The 18,108-nt window shown below is 43.3% G+C and overlaps 1 long non-coding RNA gene and 1 pseudogene across 3 annotated transcripts; both read right to left on the bottom strand.

Annotated features, from left to right (window-relative positions):
* Positions 1-5,116: 5,116 nt before the first annotated feature.
* On the bottom strand, positions 5,117-9,673 carry LOC124682151. 3 transcript variants are annotated; one of them, XR_006996178.1, is made up of 4 exons: positions 9,607-9,673; positions 7,283-9,360; positions 5,612-6,074; positions 5,117-5,386 (listed from the first exon to the last, which is right to left on the bottom strand). It is a non-coding gene; the product is annotated as an uncharacterized LOC124682151 (long non-coding RNA). The 3 variants fall into 3 exon arrangements; XR_006996177.1 differs by having other exon boundaries at positions 5,117-5,742; positions 5,980-6,074; XR_006996176.1 differs by having other exon boundaries at positions 5,117-6,074.
* A 2,742-nt stretch (positions 9,674-12,415) lies between these two features.
* Positions 12,416-13,873, bottom strand: LOC124682153 (annotated as a pseudogene).
* Positions 13,874-18,108: the final 4,235 nt, after the last annotated feature.

Below are 18,108 nucleotides of genomic sequence, written 5' to 3'. Positions count from 1 at the left end.
TTTTTTCAGTCCCAATACTATATCTCTACCTAGTACTTTAAAGTATTATCTCCACTAATCCTTACTAAAACTCTAGTTTTTTTTCGAAATGGGGAAATACCCCGGCTTCTGCATCATGATGATGCACACGGCCTTTTATTAAAAAAGCGTTCAAAGTCAAGTATCGTTTACATCTCAAGCATCACCACTGATTGATACAATAATCAACCAGAGGAAAAAACACAGTCACAAAAAGGAAGACTCATCAACAAATCCTCCTAGTATGCCGCCAACCAGCCTGGCACAAGATATCACGAGCGACCGTCAGGAGCCGTGTGCATCCAGTAGCCATAGCATCCCCAGAGACCAAAGCTGGACCCAATATGCCACCATATGAATAACCTGCAGAAAATGAAAAGAATTTTTCATGTTAAAGATAATATCATTTCTGACCCTCCATATGGACCAACATAAAGCAGATACCCAAATTCGGATAAAAGTCTTAGATTATCTATCTACTCCATTCAACCAATTACCAAACATATTAGTAATATTTGACGGAGGTGGAAGATCATAAGTGAAATTAACTCTAGTACCAAACGTTACATAATAGTTTTCTGTTTGCCCTCTCATACTCGGTGGCCAGCAGTGGGATGATATTCACCATTCAAACCAGTAATTCTGGAAAATGTTGGCACACACTGACCTGATCATTTACACATCAGTACCAAAAATTGAATCAAGTCCCTGCAAGAAAATAAAATTAATAAATTATAGGAACTCTACTTTTTTTTGGCAGGGTACAAAATCTAAACTGTATTTGCCGTGACGAGGGTGCCCACACACACATAGAGATAGAGTAGTCCGAGTGAGAGTGACAGGCGGGTACCACAAGTTTTGGAAACCTGACAAGATGAGGGATCCATGAGAGCGATGGCCACCATCGTGAACAGTAGGCTGTTGTGCATAGACTTTTTTTATACTTCTCACGGAATAATAGGCAGGCAGCAGCTGTGGCCACCTGCATGGTGGACACCATGAATCACGAAAGTTGAATTCCCTCAAGAAAAAAAAAACCACGTAGGTGTCAAATAATTGCACGCCACGCTGACCGCATTATGGTGAATATGTACCAGTATCATAAAAAATATTCTCATGTGTCCAAAATGAACATATCACTTCATAAAACATTTTACAATGTCATCGCACGTAATCATCAGTGCTTTGATATATCGCACGGAGTACTTATTCCACTCCTTCATCTCCTTCACCACATGCAGAAATAAAACCAGGACACCAAATCCTACTCCCTCCGTACCATTTTTTATCGCATATTTCAATGTATCTATATATATTTTGTGCATAGATACATCTAAATCCACGACACAAATGATGAAACGGAAGGAGTATCAAACTAGACCAAGGCTTCATGTGGGCATGAAGGTCCATGGTCCCATCACGGCGCCAAAACCAGCTAGCGGCAGCAAGACCTGACGGAATTCACTGCTAGGATGAGGGGTTTATGGAGGTTAGGTTTCTCGAGAGAATATAACTGACTCAAATAGTTAAATAACTAAATACGGTCCCTAATTAAACTACAAACCACATCAATGGAAACATGCTTCTCTTTTTTTTCCATTTTAATAGCTAACCAGGGGCAGTTACTTTAGCATAATTAGCAAGTGGTAATGAATAACGTTGAGACTCCTCTTAGACAGATCGGAGCTGAATTTGATCCGTGGAAGTGAGCCAAGCTGTGCGGGTCATCGGAGATATCATGTTGTTTAGGTTTACTTGGATAGTTAGATTCAGAGTAGATGAATCGGTCATGATTATTTTTATCAATTGTGGCGTAGCACTAGAATTTCGGCTAGCTTAAGAGCGCGATATACGATAAAGCTGGTTCAGTGAAAAAATGTTGAACTCGCTCATGGTGGTTTCTGCACGAAACAAAAGAATAGAAAGACCGTAATGTGGCATGCTATGATGTACCTTACAATCGGGGACCAATTGTCAAAACTCTCATAGAAATTTAGAAGGGGTAAAAATTGGCACACATTTTGCTAAATAGGGTAATTAGGATGAAGAATTGCTAAATAGGATAATTATTGTCAAAATTATCAAACTAAGAGGTAAAAACTGGAATTTACTAAATTTTCTTTAGCAGAATTAGCAAGTGGAATTGAGTAGCGTCGGGACTCCTCTTAGGGATGTTTTGGAATTATTCGAGAAACTAATTAACACGTCGCCTCTATTGGTGATGGATACATGTACCTGCCTACAGCTGTAGGGTCCAAGCACAACACAGTGAGCACGATCGATCTCACTGCACCTGCCGTGATGAGAGTGCATTTGCCACACACACACAAATCAAAAATACTGACCGGCGGGTCCCACAAGATTACGACCAGATGTGGGGCCCAAGAGAGTAATGCGATGGGATGGCCACCATCACCAGCACTAAACTGTTGTTATTGCCTTTTTTTTTTCTTTTGCGACTGGTATCGTTGCTTTCTTTTGGGAACAATATCTTTACTTTTTGGAATCGTTGCCCCATAAGTGGATGATATATAGGCATAGATATGCAGCTGGGCAGCTGGCCACCTGCATGGTGGACAGCACGAAGGAAAATGCTTTCAATCAGGCGGAGGCTTGGTTTCTCGCAGCCTCCGACTTGTGCGCCCTTCGATCCGTCCGATCGGCGCCGCTAAACCGCACATGTGAGGCGGGACCCACCACCTACCTTATCTCCTCCCTGGTCTCCTCTTCCCCTCGCCGGCTCCGGTGCCCAAACCCGCCGCGGCCCTGCAGTTCGCGTCGCCGCGCACCATCGCATCTGGCGCCTCCCCTGCAGCTCGCAACTCTCAGCCTCTCCCGTCGCTGCAAGCTTGCGCCGCCTTGATGCGAGGACGAAAGCTCCGCGACGCTGCTGCAGCACGAGGGAGCTGGCGCCGCGAGGGTCGTCGGCGTTGCTGCGAAGCACCTCTATTAAGGGGGTGCTACCTTCCATCAGCTGTGATGCTGCGAGCCGCAGCCGGCGGTGCTACCGTCCACCAACGGTGGTGCTAACGCCCATCAATGGCGATGCTCCGAGCGGCGCCCGGGTCGCTTCGAGCGACATCTGGATGTGCTACCAGGGGAAGGCGGGGGTGCTCCCTGCCCTTAATAGAGGTGCTTCCAGGAGAGGGTGGCGATGCTACCGTCTGTCACTGGCGGTGCGCCGCGTGAGCTGCAAAGGTCCGTCGCGGGAGCTGCAATGGTCTGCCATGAGAGCTGCAATGGTGCGTCGGCGAAGCTGCAAACAACGGTAGCGACGGCTACAAGCGAGCGACACTGATGCAGCCGACGGAGGCGACGGTGCTATCGGCGCGGGCGCTGGTGTGGCCAGCCGGAGTTAACGTGCTGCCGGCAGCACCGCCGGAGCTGCAATGGTCTGCCGGAGCTGCAAAGGCTGGCCACCGGAGTTGCAAACGCCGGTAGCGGCTGCTGCAAGCGAGCTACACTGTTGCTGCCGGCGGGGCGACGGTGCGGCCAGCCGGAGTTCGACGTTCTGCCGGCGGACGCCGCCGACCAGCGATGCTACAAATCGCTAGATTGTTGAGCAGATATAGACGGGATGGGTTCTGGCACCTGCGGCACTCCGCGTGTGGACGGTTGGAGGCGGGCGGGGGGTGTTTTTTTGTGATTTAGGAACAGGGCACGTGTCAATTGGAGGACCCGGAGGTTCGGTTGTTTGCAACCTCCGAAGGATCCTCAGCGCTTTCCCAGCACGAAGGCCCTCAAATCATTGCACGCCACACCAGGCTCCCTGCCTTGCCTGCTTGCCTACTCCCTTATTTATTCACGAATATATTTTTTTCGTCCTAGAACGTAGGACGTATTTGATTTAAGTCGTGGAGTTAAAACACCAAAAAAGATAGCAAAATATCATAGTACCAAAAACGTTTAGTCTATTGTAAATAGACTGGAATTTCCAAAGAACTCTGCAATAGTAACGTACGATAATGAACCACGAAGAAAGGAGTGTGATAAACCATGAGAACCAGGATCAGCCATATAGGTAACTAGCAAAAAATGGCGCGGCGGCACGCCGCGCCGGATCATGAGAATTGTCTTCTTAATTTTATTGCTTAATAGAATTGGGTTTGTTTGTTTTCTAGAAGTTGTAGTAGAGTTGGTGTTTTTATTTGTGGGCGGTATATGTTGGTGTAGAGTGGTTGTCGTTGAGTGGCAGGTGATGTTATGTATGTTATTTTGGATGATCTGTCTATCGTGGCGGCAGTGGTAATTGTGTTGGCTAGTGGTGCGGTATAGATAAACATGTATTGTAGTGATGAAACCTTGGAGCATTTCATGTTAGGTGTGCATTTCTGGTTTAAGAACTCTATTTGCTTAATTCAGTGATGTTCACAGAGGGAAGCAGGCGGTGATTGAATGTTGTATCACTGCTTGGATTAACAAAAATGCTCTATTTCGCGGCAAAGAATGATTATCAATTCCTCCTCATTGCATTGTTGGCGGAATGAGGCGGTGGTAGCCGTTGCTGGTGGCATAGATGGACAATTTTTGGTGCTACAATTTCTTGGAGACCAGTTTCGGTGGTCCAGGATTGACCGCCGACTCAGGATGCCGTAGAGTGGTTGAACGCATCAATTCTTATGGAAGCCAAGTGATTTTTTTTGTCCCCGGTCCTGCTGTGGGAGGCCGTCGTTTGAGTGCTCCTTTCGTCAGCAGTTGCGGAAAACCTAATTGTGTTTTTGTTATTTTCTTTATTGTCCTTTATGCATTTGTCAATGTCTTGTTTGTAATACTTGTACTTGTTGTGGACCTCTTTGTAATTTGTACTGCTCCTATGTTTTTAATGAGAAGCACCTGGGCCCTTCTATGTCAACAAGTGGTACATAAATGAGAACGAACAGTTTTGTCTTCAAAATGCAAGAAACATGGCTGAAATTTTGCACACGTTAAAGAACATGTTGCAGGTACCAACATCTAACAAATAGGGAATGTGTTTTAGTTCAATGTGCAGATAAGCAACTCAATAAATTATGAAGAGATCATGTATAAAGCTAGCACGGTGCATACGCGTGTGCTCCTCCCATTATATCATTGGGCTAAGGGGATGTTACATGTGCAATAGTTGTTTTCATCGTGGAACTCAATTTGAAACATCATTGTATTTGTACTCTTCACACACGTCACTTGTTTATAAGTCATCAAAGGTACTCGTTTCGAGTGTGATTTCCACCATGGCACTCAATTTGAAATAGCAATGTATGTGTACTGTAAAAAAGCATCACTTGTCTATAAGTCAACAGAGGTCAATACTTCACCAGAGTATTATCTTGCTTTACATACATCACCTTTCTTGAATTGCCGCCACTTGGACTATATGGTGATGTACCACCTGGTAACAGAAGTGCTATTAAACGCCAACATACCAGCATTCAGACACTACTTATAGTCTAATTGTGAAACGTTAGACATAGTCGTAGAATGAGAAAAGTTCTATGCTGGAACGGATGATCTCCCCAAAAAACTGGCCAAGTGCCATGTCGATGAAATATCTACAACTGGCTCATGAATAGATTAACAGTGGCTGTTTTCATGTAAAGCTTGACATATATCTTACGATGGCACATTTTGGAAACCAGTAATGTTTCCACGTGTCTCCCATGAATGATGTAAATGTGCCGTTTTTTTCTATTTAGCTGCTCTGGAAGGAGGTGTAACATTAGGGACCACAGTAACCAAACCAGACTTCTGCAAATTCAAATAGTGTTAGTGCAAATATTACATCATGCATTTGAAGGTTATTATATATACATAAACCAATGATTTATTTTTTTGACCTGGAAACATAATTCTTCGATCCATTCAATTTTCTCACTCTCTTAATGGAAAAATTCTGTAGGCATAGAGAAGTTCTCCAGTTGTAGAAGCATTTCAATTACAACCGTTTTTTTACTGAAGCGGATCCTTAAGGGGTGATTGACTTACTTCTATGTTCTCTTCATGTCATAGGATCCCTTGTTTGGTTGATGATGTATACGACCCATCCGGTTACTGGGGACCAACCCTGCCATTGTGTCACTCTGCAGCCATCAACATAGCAATAATCATCAACCTGGCTTTTGTTATTCCTGATGTCAAACAGTACTTGTTGTACAACATGGTTAGTCAACGATAGTGAGGCAAGGGTAGAGCCAGGTGTGAGCAAAAATATTTGACATTTGCAAGGGATATTCGAAATCAAAGTGAAGTTGAATTGTCATAGTGCATAATCATGCCAATGCCAAAAATGGAAGAAACCTGACAAAATACATTTGCATCTACGATTCACACCTAGATGGTTGCATTTTAGGTACATATATAGCAGAATGGCTGGTGGCAATAAGTTAGAAAAGAGACGATGACATCAGGGGAATCGTAGCAATAATCACTTAATGATAGCACCTAAGGAAAACATATCTAAAGGAAATGTTTTGCACAAATAACATAAGCATGATTGAAAGGCTAAACAAAAGAACAAAGAATGGTATTGCATGAAGATGTAATAATCTGATGCGGTAGTTCACTGTTATAATCTCTAGAAGAATCAGTGAATTTCCATGTCAAATGGATACGAAAACTGATAGGTTAGTCTTCAAAGAAGTAGAATGAATTCCACTAAAACAGAACAAAAAAGATAGTAAGGTTATACTCTATATCAGAGCAAATTTCCTTTTTTATTACCTGAAAACCATAGATATTTGCGCCCGTAATCTTAAGAAATATCAAATCATTCATGCAACTGAAAATGGAAAGTATTGTTTATTTTATACATTGGAGTTCCTACGTATCATACTGGTTCTTTATATCTAAAGTTACTCTGGCATCGTACCGCTATGGAGGACCAAACATTGAGGTACCATATTGTTGTTGAGGACCCGAGCTAAACATCCCGGCCAAAATTAGTAAGAAAGTATCATGTTGCTATTCTAGACTATAAGTCAAATGCACCAATGAAGCAAACTTATTGGATATAGGGAAATGGTAAATGTATGGTACATATTTTGTTTGCAAAAAAAATGCCTTAGTACCTAGCTTGGTTGGAACAGATAACACATTTCCTTTTGTTGTAACATAGTACTTTGTAATAGAAAGTACAAACTTTTGTTGGATCTTTTGTACTATCTAGAATGACTAAACATTAGATACAAAAACTGAAGTGCACCGTGATATCTGAAAGAGTATCGTCCATATTAAGAGAAAAGATAATAGAGATGATTCAACAATAATAAAATGAATTCAACTTAATCACCTGGCCTCTTTGTCTTTGCCTTTGGTCAGCCACACAATACACAAGATTTTCCTTGAGCCACTTCGTAGCTGCAAAAAAGTAACCTTATATGATGGAGAAAATTCAATAGGACCATAACTTAAGGCTTACAGTGACGGTCATTCGCAAAATAGAGAAGCTACATATTAATTACGTACCACTGTATAATGAAATGCCTGATATTGCACATGTTTTCTCTGTTCTCAACATGGCTGAACAATGTGGACCTTATTTTCTGCGACAACCGACAAATAGTGCATAAAAATACGCTATTTGTTCTACAGATGCTAAACTTTTAGTCACAAACACAACTTTCGTGCTAAATTCTAGTTAGAACATATAGTGACAACCTGTGTAATATGAACTGAAGACAAAAGTCACATAAAACCAAAACAGTTACACTTGGATCAGTAAATTGCCATATAATTGCCTGACATAGGGCTCAACCACTCAATCTGGCTCCATTTGTGTCCATTGTCAAAGAAACCCTGCAGGTTGCCAAGACTGCAACTCTGCTACCTTAAATGTTAACACATGTATAAAAAGCCAAAATCACATTGTTAAAATACATACTGCATTTGTATTGAAAGCTATTTTCGTAGCATAGAAATTTTGACATAATGGAATCTAAAAAAATCGGATACTTTTTTGATCAATAAGGAATGGCATTGAAATTGCTATTCTGTGCTAAAAAAAGTCACGCAAATCTAACCATTCAAAGACCCACTTCACAATCATCAAGATGTATAAAAGATTCAGTGTAGAGTGTAGACATTTGCCAGTATTATATTTGAATGATTCCCTGAATCACACACATACTTTTGACACTTGTGAGTCTGGATAACGAAGTCCAAATAATAATCCCAAGTCGTTGTATAAACTGGAAAAGAAAATACGTCAAATCGGCATCTCCACAGCTCAAACTTGCTAAACCCATTCCCTACTAATTGATGGTGATTTGCTGAAACTATGACTTAAACACAACTGACGGTCGTGGAGGCTATGTAAAATTCTCAAATAAACATACTGCTTTTTTTTACATTTAAACATATTCCTTAGATTAAGAACCGGCCGATATACTTACATTTTTATGTACTATATGGACACCACTTTAAAACTTTAAGTAATAAGTAATCTCCTGCTAGCCCAAAGGTCCTAATTAATAAAGTACAAAGGACGAACTACAAGTGCAGCCGCGTATCTACGACCATGTTCGTTTTTTGCTTGCAGGAAAGATACATTCTAGAAAACAGAAATCAATATCCAATTAGTGTGTGCCTGTTTAGCTATCACTTGTTCTTGCTGATCCTACTAATCGTAAAGTAGGATAACATATTTTTAGATGGAAGAGGTGGCCATCAGCTAATCTCCTGCTCAAATGACATATTGTCGATAAAATCCATCGAAGACGGCAGGAAGAACTAACACATCCAGTAATCAATAGTCAATTGTTCATGTTCATGTTCATTGTGAGTTAACCAACAAAGAATGCAATCAGTCATGTTGTGCTCACCCTCAATTGCGGCAACAACTACAGAAGTCTTCCTCAATTATGCGGACACGTAGGGAGGCTCAACACCACAGAGCACACGCAGGCAGCCGCTCTCGTTGATTATGGTGAGCCAAACGAAAATCTACCAGGACTCTTGGATCCAACCGTGTGTAAGGAGGAAGCATACCCCAGACAACTACCCACATATGTAATCACCAAAAAGAAACTTTCATAAGTCCATAAAGCACCAATTATAGTCATCTAGAGGTCGACAAATCTTACCCGATCACTTGTAGGTAGATGTCGTGGAGTGGAGCAAGAGGACATGGCCAGACCGTCTGCGACGGCACCCTACTCCTAGTCATGCCTTCTCCGCTCTCGAGTTCCCGTAGTCTTCGAGCTACCGTCAACACTATATATGGTTGTCTTCTTATCCTTGCAAGATGGTACCACTGGCCGCGCCAGGTATTAGACGCTAGGTATTCATCTTTTTATGTCTTTCCTTTTTTGCTTTTGAAGTTTTTTCCCACAATGCAAATAAGCTAGTTTCAGCAGCACTATTCTTCATCTACATCACAAGGAAAACAAGGGGAAATTCAATAAATTAGTCAGTTAGAAACTTGCATGTACCAGTAATATGGCATATAGAAAATTAGATCTACTACTGCTAGCGCTAGTTAGTAGTCTACTACTCTTTTAAACAGCTATAGTGCTAATCAGATACTGCTAAAGTGCTAATCTGCTAGACTTATAATCCGCCATGTGAATGCAGCTGAAATATGAACGAATTAAGAGGAATAAAAGCTGAAGTTACCCTCGCGGTCGCCTGCTGCCCTGCTCGCTCCACTGCGCTAGTCAGGCCTGCCCTCGCGTCGCATGCTTGCTAGGCTGCGCTCCAGAAGCCGCCGCCCGACAGATCGATCCCGGAGGCGGGCACGCTGCCGCCTGGCAGATCGATCCCAGAGGAGAGTCCCAAATACTGCATGATCCCACCAATAACCCGTAGTATTGTGTGGTAATTATAATAACTGCAATATCAGAGATTATTTGACAATATTAAGAACTTAGTAGAGAATTTATATAATGAACCTGATCAGCCAAAACGGTCTGGCTACCATACTTGGAAGTTTTAGTAGTAATATCTTAGTGTGACAGAGAGAAAAGATAAATATTTGCATTGGTTCACAACCACTGATCTAGCGCTACAGGAAAAGTTGTTACCATGTGTGCAAGATATCTCCTTTTATAGAGAACCAAAAAAATGGTGAAGAAATTGAAAGGGAGTAACATGTTGAGTTAAAAGACAACATATCCACATTCTATGAAGTTTTCAGATAATACAATGTTCCGTGCCAATGAACAACCAAAAACATGTGTGCCAACTCGATAGAAGGTATCAACATTTATAGAGAACCAATTTAAATCAAAATAACGCTATGCTAAAAAAATTCAAAGGGAGTAGTATGTTAAGTTGAAATAGAGTACATGTCCACCACATATCAGTTTGCTAGCTATTACATTGTTCCGTACATATGAACGGACTCAAAAATAGTTCCAAGCTTAGTTATGAGTTCTGATTCAGGATTTCATATCAACCAAGCATGCAGTTGTTCCACTATAATCTTTATATAAATCAAAATGACAACACAAATTGATGGTCATGATAATTGATACACCGCATGAGAATAATATGCACAAAATCGCATGGCTGATGGTTATGTACAAAAAATGTATTTAACCAGTTACACGGTATGTACCAGATCATTTTCCAATCACTCATACTTCTGCTTAGGATAATGGATAAATAAGGCGGGCCAATATTACTTGATAGTGTGAGGTTCAAGAATTTTTTAGCTCTTTTTATGCATATTTAGTTCTAAACACTTGAGTTTAAGAGTAACACAAGGGTGAAGAAATTATGACAACCTACTGAAATGAGAAGTCCAAACTGAGTTTCAGTAATGTTAGTTTAGGCTCATGCATATTTCCGAACTTCATGTGCTATTTCATCATATCCTATTCAAGAAAAGAACTATTGAACTATTCACATAAGGCTTTTACTACCTCTAATTTAGCCTAAACGATGTACAGGAGAATAACAAAAATATGGGATGTACCTTCGTCTGAACCTGATGCGAATCGTGTCTGAAGTATATTCTCCTTACACAGAGCCAATGGAATCAATAATTTGTCAAAAAATATATAAGCAATGACTATTAGCTTCTATTAAGCAGAAGTAATACTGAACTAACCAAACAAAGATTTTAACACATACAGAGTTTATCCTAAAAGATGCACAGACGATGAAACCTGCCGATTGTCCCATGAATGGGAACTCTCGTGCACGATTTCATTAAGTATCATTGCATTTCATTGTGTATGATAAAACTGAAACACAATGAATCTCAATAAAACTTGGTGAAACACTGGCACGAATCTTAAAGCGGGGAATCGACGGCACAAACATGCACTGTGATCTCCCATGCACTGGATAAGAGCATTTCTCACAGATGATGACTAATAATTCGAGTGAAGAAAAAAAACACAGAACTTAAGCAAACCTTACTCTATACCTGATGAATTAATTTTATTTTCAACTATGTGTAAGTAATAAAGTAAAAAATAGGAAAATTGTTTTCTACGTGCAAAGATAATTGAGTGGCTCACAAGACTACGACGTGCTAGATAGCAGCATAAATCTTAGTCCCCCTTAACCATATATTTTTTTTTTTTGAACAAGCCTTAACCATATATATAGTACTAAGTAAATGACAAACTAATGGTGAGCCTTAAAAAAGAGAACCATGGAATATTGTGTCTTTACCTACAGCAGATTAGATGAGCGAAATCAATAGGAAAGGAAACCTTTCCATTTTGCAATTTTCAAACCAAAACCAACATGAAGTGAGTACAAAAAGGAAAAATGACGAACAGAGCAACTCCAACGATAAAAAATAACACAGGAAAAGAAAAAATAACCCGGAGTCTGTTTCCTATCACCTATGTCGACCTCAATACTCTTAAAATCATGCATCACATCATTCTGTAGCTACAAAACCAAGAAAAAAAAAGTTAGTGATCATGATAGAAGCGAATGATTACACAGCTCCAAATTGATCATGAAATAGAAATAGACCAGATATTGTTAGATGGTAATAAAATGAGCTTCCCAATGATAGTGACCAGAGGCTTTCCTGATTAGTCTATTCTTTTGGTACAAACAGGATCACACTAACAATACGTCTATGTAATCTAGAACCTGGACCAGAAAATCCTAGTGTAAGGCAGAGGAAACTTCTTTAACTCTACCGGGACACACCTTTATGAGAACACGCATTCTATTTCTCCAAACAACACCCCGAATTCCAACTTAAAATCCTGTCCGGACATGGAAATAAAGAGGTAAGTTGCTTCTATTTTTTTACACCATGAAACTATTATATATGCACCTAATATATGCGCCTCATCAAGCTAGCTACGCATATCTTGGGTTATTCAGGAAAAGTATATCAAGAAAGACAAAAGAAGCCTACATGAATATCATGATAATATAGCCTACCCCCACCATCTCACCACTTTATCCTAATACAATAAAGGCCTTGAAAATCAAATTACTCGTCACATCCATAGAACAAATATTTGATTGGCACCCAGGGAAATTAACCGAAGGAAAAACATGTCATGGCTTAAATTACATAAGCTTTCCTAGAACACGCAACATGAAGAACCTGCATGTACCCAAGATTGGAAATTACATAATTTAATTCCCAGAAGATAAAAATAGATATGCATGTATATCTCATGCAGATCAATGAGCTTTTACGTCACTGTGTATGTAGTTAACGCTGTCACGTTATTTCTTAATCACTCTCAGTATCAAATAGGGAACCAATGCTGAGGTGCTCAAGTAGTAGTAGTAGCCATAGCAGCAATACATCCGTCTGCATCCGATTTCAGCTCGAAGTACCAATCTGAACTATAGGAAGATTGAGTAATCTGAACTCAGTAGGAAGGAGGAGACTGACCGACAGGCGAGATGTATACAAAATTGGATAGCTAGCGCATAATTCTCACTGCCAAGCTGTGAGACTGTGACATCTTCTCTTAAGAAAACACTTGAGCACAACACCTAGGCAAATCACTTTATTCTCCAGTAGTCCCGTGGCGCGGCGTGGCAGGTCCTCGTGTGCAGCTTGAGAAATTTCGGACCAGAGACCCAGAAGATGCAGACCTCGGCTAGATCGGGAGGCAGGTAGTAATGCCCATCGAGCAACTGCACGGGAGTCCTGCCATCATGGTAGCCACTCTGGTCTGTGCCCCGTCCACGATGGAAGGCCGGGTGTTGCCATGCCGAGGTACCAATACAGGCCACCGATGGAAGCAGGCACTGCGTGACGCCGGCGTGGTGGGTGATTGTCGAGAACTTCAGATGCTTTCTCTCCAATCTCATGATGTAGAACCTGCCAAAGCAGAGAGGGGAAAAATATCACAATCTTCGATCTAGCCTAAGAGCAGCTGACGATGATTGGCTGGTACTGTTCCTGGAGAATCTAGAGAGATGGCCGTGTCCTAACCTAGGGATGCCGTGGATGAGGTCGAGGTGCGCATCGTGGGGGCTGAACTGGTCGCCGTCCGGGGAGGTGGCGATGGACTGCCCGAACTGCGCGAAGGAGTCCGGTGTGGCCTGCACGGCTCGCAGCTTCACCAACATTGGCTCCTCCGGCTTGGCTTTCTGCGGCGCCGACAAGGAGGCTTCATCGCGCACGGCCCTGCCGGTGGTGGTCGACGTTGCCGTCTTCATTGTCGCCACATCCACCGCTGGCTGACAGAGATGGAGAGAAGGTGAGACACACAGTAGAGGATGTGGCCGAGATAAATCGACCAAGATTGGTCAGAAAAGGAGGAAGATAGAATTTCATACCTGCTCACCAAATCATCGACCGATGATTGCTGGCCTCCTTCCTCTGGTGTTGACCTGGTTGCTCTCGGCCGACTGCTCATCCGCTCTGGCCGCGAGCTCGGCCAGACGATCCCGCCGTGAAGATCCCCCGGTGGCGCGCGACCCCCTCTCACTCTGCTGCAAACAAAACGCGGTGGCCGTCACCCTCAGACCTCTTCCCAAGCTGCTGCCCGCCGACACGATACAACACCGCGTGGACCTCCTCCGCCGCGGCGCGTCGCCTTGGTCACCGGCGCGCTGTCCTCGGCCTTCTCGCGTGGCTCTTCGATGCGATGGTGGTGGGCTGGTGAAAAGAGGTGTTGTGGCGAGGAGCCGAGGATGGCCACGAGAAGCTGGAGGTCGTCGCTCTCCTATCCATGGTGGCTTCGGTGCCCCAACTCTGATGGATAGGAGGAAGAAAGAAGCGAGACGTGTTCGCGCCGCCTGACCGCCATCCCGCGCGTCGGCGCCGCCCATGTGTGTTCAGCCGCTCACCGCCCGTGGCCGCCCGCGACCGCGCCGCCCTGTCGGCCGCCATGCCGCATGGCCGCCGCCCTCCCGCCCGTCCCCGCGCTGCGCCGCGCCGCGTGTCGCCGGCCCGACGACCTCCCGCCGCACCGTCCGTCCGCGCGCCCCGCCGCCCATCCTCCGCACCGCTGCGCCGCTCGTCCCCACAGCCCGCGGCGCCGCCCGACCCCCTCCCATCCTCCGCGCCGTCGCACGCAGATAAATCCAAGAGAAGGTGAGAAGAGAAAGGAGGCAGGATATCAGAGTCAAAGCGGTGCTGATAAGCTGGCCCACCACAAACAGCAAACGCCACACTAATAATGCACCAAAGTATGCTATAGCAGATGTAGGTAAATGCTAGGGAGCACCGAACCATACCCAGTAAAGAATCTATGTTGATCAAACTAACAAGGAAACATACGTGTCAGCTTAACATTAACCCGAAAAATAATCTAAAATTAGGAGAAAAATCGAAGTTGTTGCACTTTAGTATAGTAGTTATACTACCTTTGGACGGAATAAATTGACACGGTCAGCATCTAACAACACACATGCAAAGGTCTTCTTCCGCGTCGATTAAATCCGACCGGAGGGAGTAGGTTTGATATTTGTATCGATATCTCGGCCCACTAGGAATGAAAATCTATGTTTGAATGATAGTGAGTCAAAAATCATGCGGCAATTTCCAGGTATTAATTCTCCCAGTTCTAAAGATGAGAAAACGGATCGACATGATTGAGATCCCCGCGCTACCACTCACCGGCTGCTCAGGGGGAAACACAACTTTGCCAACCATTGTTCCTCTCACTGCCGCCGACGCTGGCTTTAGCGCGGTGGCGGCAGGCCCCACTTCTAGGATAGACGGAGTTCTCTAGCCGTGTCGGGGATATCTTGCATGTTTCCAGTCCCTCCTCATTGCAGCCGACCGCCTGCATATGTTCTAGCCCCTCCTCACTACAGCCGACGCTAGCTTTATCGCCATGGCGGAGGGCCCTACTTCTAGAAGAGACGCGGTACTCTGGTCGTGCTCGATGTGACAGAGCTTGGGATCTGGGGGCGGTTTATCTCATAGCGGTGGCGGCTAGTCGTGGCCATTCGGATTTGGACACGACGGATGGATCCCAGCAATGACCTCCTGCATGTTCTAAGCCGCTTTGCAGAGCGGTCCGGCAACCATGACTTAACATGTTGTGGCTGGCTCCTTGTGGTATGCTTGTTGCAGGGTGTGGCTGACGCTATGGTGCTCCCTACACCTCGGTGCAACCCTGATAATGGCTACTAGCAACGCTAAAAAGATCTTGATACGTTGAGACTCCAAGTGCAGAGTGTTGTATCAAGGAAGTATCTTCCCCACAAGGGTGACTCGACGGTTTATATCGAACTCTCGGGTAACTGGATGGAAAAGTATTCTTTCTCTCTTCTTCAAGCAATCATGCAAGTAAGTAAATATCTTGTGTCCCCAACTCGACCATGTGGTTGTCAAGCACAAGGTTTCACGTAAGTAAATAACACAAGTAGTAATAAAACAAGTAATAAACTAACTAGATAAAATAACTAAGTAAAAACTGTAGAGAAATTGATTGTTTTTGGTGTTTTGGATGCAAATAAGAAAAGTAAATATTTTGGTATTTTCGGAATAAAATAGTGCAGCTAATAGAAAACAATGTAAATATAAGATAAATGTGTTTCTTATGATAAAAAGTGGACCGGGGTTTATGGGTTCACTTGACTATTCTCTCGTAAAGTTGTGGTGGGTAAAAAAAGAAATTCATCAATGAGATATGAAGGTACAAACCATATTATATGTAAGATCAAAATTAATATGGGTATCATGTCCTGACATAGAGATGATGCAACACACCTCTCTTATGCTCCACAAGAATGAAACTTCATCAATTTTGTATTAAGAATTAACAGAGCATAGCAATAAGTACTTTGACATGAAGTTTGAATATCAAATATGCTACCTTAAATAAACAAGATCACCATTACTGTCACATGATAAACATAGCACATGCATTTACTTTATCCCTAGTGAGGTAGCAACAGAAAGGCAAAGCCATAATAGCTCTTGAACATATTGTCACTATCCAATTACTAAAACCCTGCTACTACATTTAACACACACATCACCTCACACACGCTCTTGCATAGATTTTGGATCGGAACATAAACTTAAGAACATGGTACATAATATGTATTTATCAACACATCTCACAAATATAATACAATCAGATCTCATATAACAATATCATAGAACAAGGATCCACCACATAGGTATTACATATATGACCATAATCATGATAGGCAGCTCATATGGCACTAACTACTATGAAGAACATGAGAGAAATAGATCAAGCTAGTGCCACAAACCTGTCGTCCAGAGGTGGACTACTCCCTCTTGGTCATGGCGATGATGATGTTGGAGAAGGTGGAGATCACTCCGACGGTGATCCCGACAGAGTTTCCCCCTCCAATCTTCTCTGCAGCAGCCTCCGTTTTGGTGTTTCTGTCTTTATGCGGCGCTCTCCTCCCGAGAACTCTTCGGGGCCATATATATTCATTTTAGGGAAAAATACGTTGGTGTGTGAAAGAATTAGGGAAATCGAACGATCGAGGTGCGAACGGAGGTGGGTGGCGCGCCCAGGCTTCTGGGCCATGCCACCTAGCCTCGTTCGGCCCCCGAGCCTCTCCAGGTGTGCTCCAAAATTCGGTTATGTTCCTCCCGGTGAAAAAATGATGCTCCAAAAATTCTAGGTCAATTTGACTCAGTATAGGTCTCTGAAAGTGAAAAATACGCGAAACAGGGTTTTCCTGTTCTGCTGGGTTGTAAACCAAATAAAGGGGATCATTGGTAAATCCACATAGATGGATGTAAAACATGGTATTATCATCACATATGTTGCAAATATGTGGGAATTCAATATAACAAAGGACAAAATTCATGTATGCATTTTACATGCATCAGACCCTTGGAGGCAGCCAGTCTCTCTTTGTTGCATGCGATGTGCAACATCGTCACATGGTGCTCATGTTCACCAGCGATGGTCCAAACCTCTCCTATTGTTGGTGCTCGGCTTGGTGTCGGGAGAATAGCACAGAGGTGTGATACGTCTCAAACGTATCTATAATTTCTTATGTTCCATGCTACTTTTATAATGATACTCACATGTTTTATACACATTATATGTCATATTTATGCATTTTCCGGCACTAACCTATTGACGAGATGCCGAAGAGCCAGTTGCTTGTTTTCTGCTGTTTTTGGTTTCGAAATCCTAGTAAGGAAATATTCTCGGAATTGGACGAAATCAACGCCCAGGGGCCTATTTTTCCACGAAGCTTCCAGAAGACCGGAGGGGAGACAAAGTGGGGCCACGGGGCGCCGCCACACTAGGGCGGCGCGGCCTAGAGGGGGCCCGCGCGGCCTTAGCGTGTGGGCCCCCGTGACTCTCCCGACTCCGCCCTTCCGCCTACTTAAAGCCTCCGTCGTGAAACCCCCAGTACCGAGAGCCACGATACGGAAAACCTTCCAGAGACGCCGCCGCCGCCAATCCCATCTCGGGGGATTCAGGAGATCGCCTCCGGCACCCTGCCGGAGAGGGGAATCATCTCCCGGAGGTCTCTTCATCGCCATGATCGCCTCCGGATTGATGTGTGAGTAGTCCACCCCTGGACTATGGGTCCATAGCAGTAGCTAGATGGTTGTCTTCTCCTCATTGTGCTATCATGTTAGATCTGAAGGAGATATGCCCTAGAGGCAATAATAAAGTGGTTATTATTTATATCTTTATGTTTATGATAAATGTTTATATATCATGCTATAATTGTATTAACCGAAACATTAGTACATGTGTGATATGTAGACAA

This window comes from Lolium rigidum, unplaced genomic scaffold (genome assembly GCF_022539505.1).
Source record: "Lolium rigidum isolate FL_2022 unplaced genomic scaffold, APGP_CSIRO_Lrig_0.1 contig_69365_1, whole genome shotgun sequence".
NCBI lineage: Eukaryota > Viridiplantae > Streptophyta > Magnoliopsida > Poales > Poaceae > Lolium > Lolium rigidum.
This window is presented reverse-complemented; position numbering and strand designations above follow the sequence as displayed.